The following is a 6,077-nucleotide window of genomic DNA, read 5'->3' as shown; positions in this document are numbered from 1 at the left end:
CAGTTTTCTGTATGTTTTTCTATGATACAAAGCGACAATTTTTCTTTTTCAGTTTTGTCCATAATGCTTATTTGCAAGTTATCTTAATCACTACAAAAATTACTGTAATGTTTTTAGTCATTAATATTACAATGAATGGAAGTGCAAGGTTATTGCAGTAGAAGTTAAAGGGATAGTTACCCAAAAAATGAAAATTCTGTCATGATTTACCCGTATGCCATTCCAGATATGCATGACTTTACTTCTTCAGCAGACCACAAATGAAGATTCTTAGAAGAATATTTCAGCTCTGTAGGTCCTTACAATGCAAGTGAATTGGCACCAAAAATTTGAAACGCCAAAGTCCACATAAAAGGAGTATAAAAGTAATCCATACAACTCAAGTGGTTAAATCTATGTGTTCAGACTAGAGGTCTGCGTTGGCTTTAAAATAAACCCGACCCGTACCTGAGAACACGTGGCCCGATGCTACCTGGCCTGACTGATACCGTCAGATTATAAGCCCCAACCAGAAATTGCTCACTAATTTCTTCTCCTAGCAAGTACTGTTGCAGTAGGATATAATTTATGTAAGCATATAGGCATCATTTGTAACAGTATGGACACAGTAAACGTACAGTTTTATCAAGGGATGGCAGCCCCTCAGTACACTAGAGCAGGACGGCATAAAAGCATTGATTTACCGTTTATGCGCTGAAATTTTGCTTGGTGCTGCACAATCTGGAATAATATGAAACAATGCAATAGTCCCCTCTTTACAGCCTGAACTTGTTCAGAACTTTGAATCTTTGTGACACCTGCACTAAAAACAATCTAGACACATTTCAAAGAATGAAACTGAGCGCAGGTGTCTCGACATGCAAATCTTTTTAATGGCGCAACAGTCAAAGACATTCATCCAGCAAGTGTTTACATAGGAATACAGAACAGACACGTTTGGTATGAACGCTCCCCTAACTCGTCTGTTCGCGCATGTCTTGTGAGTGAGAGCGTGTGCGTGAAACAAGTTCATTAGGCCTGTTTATTTTATCATTAATTACAAACCCGAACCTGACCCGAAGTCCAACTTGATAAACTGACCTGCACCCGGCCCGAAACCTGTCAAGTTCTCGGGTCCTGTTGGGCTGGACTTGGGTTGCAGACCTCTAGTTCAGACATGATATGATAGGTATGGATGAGAAACATCAATATTTAAGTAATTTATTTTTTTCATAAAATCTCCTCCCTGTCCATTAGAGGGCGATATAGATGAAGCATGAGTGAATCACCAAAAACAGAAGAAGAAGAGTCAGAAAGTGAGAGTGAAGTGGAAATTGACTGAGCAAGGAGGAGAATTTATATAGTATATATTTAAAAAAAGACGTAAATATTGATCTGACACAATCAAATTGCATCCGAATATATGGATTTAACAACTAGAATCATCTGGAGTACTTTTATTTTTCCCATATGTGGATTTTGGCGCTTCAAAATTTTGGTACCCATTCATTTACATTGTATGGACAGAGATGAGAATTACTTCAGAAAAATCTTCAATTGTGTTCAGCAGAAGTGAGAAAGTCATACACATCTGGGATGGCTTAAGGGTGAGTAAATGATGAGAGAATTTTCATTTTTGGGTGAACAATTCCTTTAATAGTTTCAGAAAAGAACCCTCTTTTTGATAAATGTTGGCAATATGGCTCTTTGGAGATGAAGTTGTTAATTTGACCTTTAATTCTTCAGCTCAATTAGTTGCCTTCAGTTATCAAAGAAGTTAGAATAACTGCCCTGCAATAGGGATGTGGTGGCTCAGTGGTTGAGGCTCAGGGTTACTGACCAGAAGGTCAGGGGTTCAAGCCCCAGCACCACCAAGATGACACTGTTGGGCCTTTGAATTAACTTTAAGTCCAGTTTATTTAAAAAGACAATGTGACAGGGTGGAGGGCGTGGCCAGGTCATGTTCCTACACACCCCGCCCCTTATCAGGCTAATCAAGCCACCAAGAGGGATAAAGACCGACTGCGGACGGTAGTGCGAGAGAGAGAGAGCGAGAGCATTTACGGGCAGCTGTCCGTCGTGTGTCTTTTGGTTTAAGTTTTTAATTAAATATCATTTATATTTTCAAGCCGGTTCTCGCCGCCTCCTCTCCATTAATCCCTTTACAGACATTAAGCTAATTTAACATGTAATTAGGGGGGTTTGTTTGCTTGCAAAAAAAACATTTGCAAGCAATTTGAATACTTCATTTGTTTATTAAAATTTAATGTTTCATAGCTGGGTATTTCTACAACTAACAGATGTCACCATTTTTCCTTTTCATTCCTCTGTAATGGTAAAGTTTTAAACTTAGTTCTTCACTGCTTTAAGCACAGTTCTGCAGTTATGTAAAGTTGTGTATTGTTCAGTTCTATTCTGCGTAGTTGCTGGCATGGCAGATTCAAGCGGTCTCCCCCATTATTCATTCCTTACCTATTAGCATAAACCTGATCAATACTATTGATAAGAGATGAGACAGGAACTATATGGCAGTCCTCCTGTTTGCACAGTGGGATCTGAGAATGCCTAAAACAGCAATACTATTTCTCTAAGGTACGCATCTCTCATTACTTCAGTCCGAGAGGGGTGACAGTAGCATTGATATTTGTTTAATTAGAGCTAAAAATACACATGCGCTCTGGTCTCCCATGAGAGCTGACACCAAACTCTAATTACATGCATTAAACAACAACAAAGTTTTCACAAGCGAGAAATTACTTTTGCACTTAGTATGTTGTAGGCATGCTGGTTGCTTTCTCTTTCTGATTGTCAATGAAATGAAACTTTCTTTGTTGGAATTATTGCTTTGTCTACTTACAATGCATATATACATTTTATCACTGAGAGAATCAGGAAGGGTGATCAGATGTGGACAGATGTTACACTGTGTTACAGCTCCTACCATGACATAGAAACATGGTAACAAATGCTCCTTCTAATTAGGTTTGCTTTTATTCACTCACAAAGCCAAGAGAAGTAAGCCAGAATGAATGAATGAATGAATGAATGAATGAACATCTTTATAATAAAGAGGGCTTGTGAACATCAACAGAGGGCGCCGTTTAAACATCTTCTGTTTAATGTTGGCAAATGGATAAATGGACAAGGAAAGAGGAAGAAAAAATATGGTGGTGCCCAGGGTGTAGGGGGGAATATTCCCCTACAATAATCAAAACAAACAAGTATAAGCCCCCCATTATTTATTTGTATTTTTTAGTGGTGTCTGGTTAAGTGCTCTTGGAAATGATGTGTTTTTAGACGTTTTTTGAAGATAGAGAGCGAGTCAGCTTCACGGATGGAGTTGGGAGGGTCGTTCAGGCGACGTTCCTTAGCCGACCGCAGGCTTCTGGCGGGAGTGTAGTTCTGCATAAATGATTTTAGGTATGCTGGAGCAGACCCAGTGACTGTTTTGTATGCCAGCATAAGGGCCTTGAATTTAATACGTGCATGAACCGGTTGACAAATTGGGTCCTATTGCCCCGGTATCTATACGATATCACTTTAAACCCCCTAGGGGCCTTTTAAATGTGGCTCCCTCACTACCTTTTTTTTTTGTTGTTGAATTTTAATCGAAACAACCTTCCATTATTATTTCTTTTCACTCAAATTGTGTTGCTCCATCAATATTCATATTCGTCAATGTAAATTTTGTGACCAGAGAAAAGCTCAATTCAATTTTTGCCCCGTTGCACCTAACTGTACTCTTGTAGCATTCACTCAAACATCATTGAGACTTTAATGTTACTGTTATTGTATGTGAGAGACAATTAAAACATGTGTGTGTGTGTGTGTGTGTGTGTGTGTGTGTGTGTGTGTGTGTGTGTGTGTGTGTGTGTGTGTGTGTGTGTGTGTGTGAGCGTGTATTTATCACTTTGTGGGGACCAAATGTCCCCATAAGGATAGTAAAACCCGAAATTTTTGACCTTGTGGGGACATTTTGTCGGTCCCCATGAGAAAAACAGCTTATAAATCATACTAAATTATGTTTTTTGAAAATGTAAAAATGCAGAAAGTTTTCTGTGAGGGTTAGGTTTAGGGGTAGTGTTAGGTTTAGGGGATAGAATATAAAGTTTGTACAGTATAAAAACCATTATGTCTATGGAAAGTCCCCATAAAACATGGAAACACAACATGTGTGTGTGTGTGTGTGTGTGTGTGTGTGTGTGTGTGTGTGTGTGTGTGTGTGTGTGTGTGTGTGTGTGTGTGTGTGTGTGTGTGTGTGTGTGTGTGTGTGTGTGTGTGTGTGTGTGTGTGTGTGTGAAGCAGCATTTCTTTGACTTGAGAGCTGTTTCAAATCTTCTCCTTTCAGTTCTCGTCCCCCTTTCTATATTTTTACTAGCTCTTTTGTTCTTCTGGATTGCCTAACCTTCTCTCCTTTTCCCAAATATCCTTCTATCACTGGGCTGTGAACACCAGCCTAATCTGTGTGTGTGTGCTCCCAGTTTGTGCAAATTGAAAGAAAAGATTTTAGATTTATGTTCATGTTTGTGAGTGAGTATCTGTCTTTATGAACTGATGTATTTTATTATGTACATGTGGGTATAAATGTGCCTGTGGTGCATGAATAAGTATGCATGTGCAATTGAGTGAGAGAGAAAGAAAGAGAGAGAAAGAAAGGGGAGATGCTGGAAAGGTCAGTGGATATGTGCATTGTAATGGTAATCAAGGGATGTGATTATCTTGCTCAGCTCTAGTTTCATTTCTGACTTACTGGCTCTCTGTCACTCTTATGAATAGTGTTTGCTACTAGCACGCTTCAGTTATATTTCTCATACTTAGCTTTTTTATTTTTTACCATGAAGTGTATAACTCATCTTGTGCTGTTTGTGTACTTTCCTGAGACATCGGATTTGCCATTTTTGCCAGGCGGGTGATAAAATGTGCAAAACTCCCATAGACTTACATTACTGTAAAGGAGGAAGTTGATGCTATAGAAGATAAAGGAACCAATATATTAAAGATATTTGGGGGTGGGCTTTTTTTTTTTTAACTTTTTGACCAGTAAGAACACCCCAGAAATGGCATAGTTACTTGCTAAAAACAAACAAACATTTAAAACACCTTATCACGCCCACTTTTACAGCCGTTTTGTTTTTTATTCCCATAAAATTTTTCCATAGGTATTTCATATAATCCTTAATTAAGGAGTTCTAAGACATGTATCAAACCAACCAGCTCTAAGGTGAAACACAACATTACAAATTTTAATTTGAAGCAATATTCTTTTTCAAAAAGTATTTGAAAATAGGAAAAAAAAGGTACAAGAAAAAGTTACAAGACTGTACTTAATGTCTTTAATGATGAAAAATATGAAACTTGATTTAACCCTCATTTTAAAAATCCAATCAGTTTCTCCAGACTTGGTGACTTTCTGAACACACACAAAGAAATTGGACTTAATTCGATCAGTCTAAGTGGTAGAAAACAAAAGTTACACTTAGAATGTTCTTGGTCAAAAGTGACCGCCATAGGAAATGAATGGGGAAACACTAAAAAACAGACACAAAGAAGACATGAAGGGGTCAGACTACAAAACATCACACACACACACACACACACACACACAACACACACACACTCACACACAAAAAACTTAACTGGTCAGTCTATAAAACAGAATTTTTTTTTTTATTTGTCAAAAAATTTATAAATCAGCCACAATGCAGGACACACACATACTAAAATGAATTGGTGAGACCATAACACATCTACATTGCTGAACACACACACACACACACACACACACACACACACACACACACACACACACACACACACACACACACACTCATCTTGTTACAATCAGAGATAAATTAGTTTATTACTTGTTATTCAAAAGTAGCCTTTGATAATGTTTAAATATATTAAATATATATCTAAATGCAGAAATTTAGAATATCATCTTCTCTTATATCTTGATGAATAAGTAGCTCTCTACAGCCATCTAGTGTTAATACTTGTAATTTCATCTAGTTTTTATTTTTTTTAAATGGACAGCACAGTTTTATTCTTGGGACTTTAAGCTTTCAAACTGTATATCATTTATGAAGATTGAAGAA

This window comes from Xyrauchen texanus, chromosome 11, assembly GCF_025860055.1.
Source record: "Xyrauchen texanus isolate HMW12.3.18 chromosome 11, RBS_HiC_50CHRs, whole genome shotgun sequence".
NCBI lineage: Eukaryota > Metazoa > Chordata > Actinopteri > Cypriniformes > Catostomidae > Xyrauchen > Xyrauchen texanus.
Note: the sequence above shows the minus strand (reverse complement) of the source record.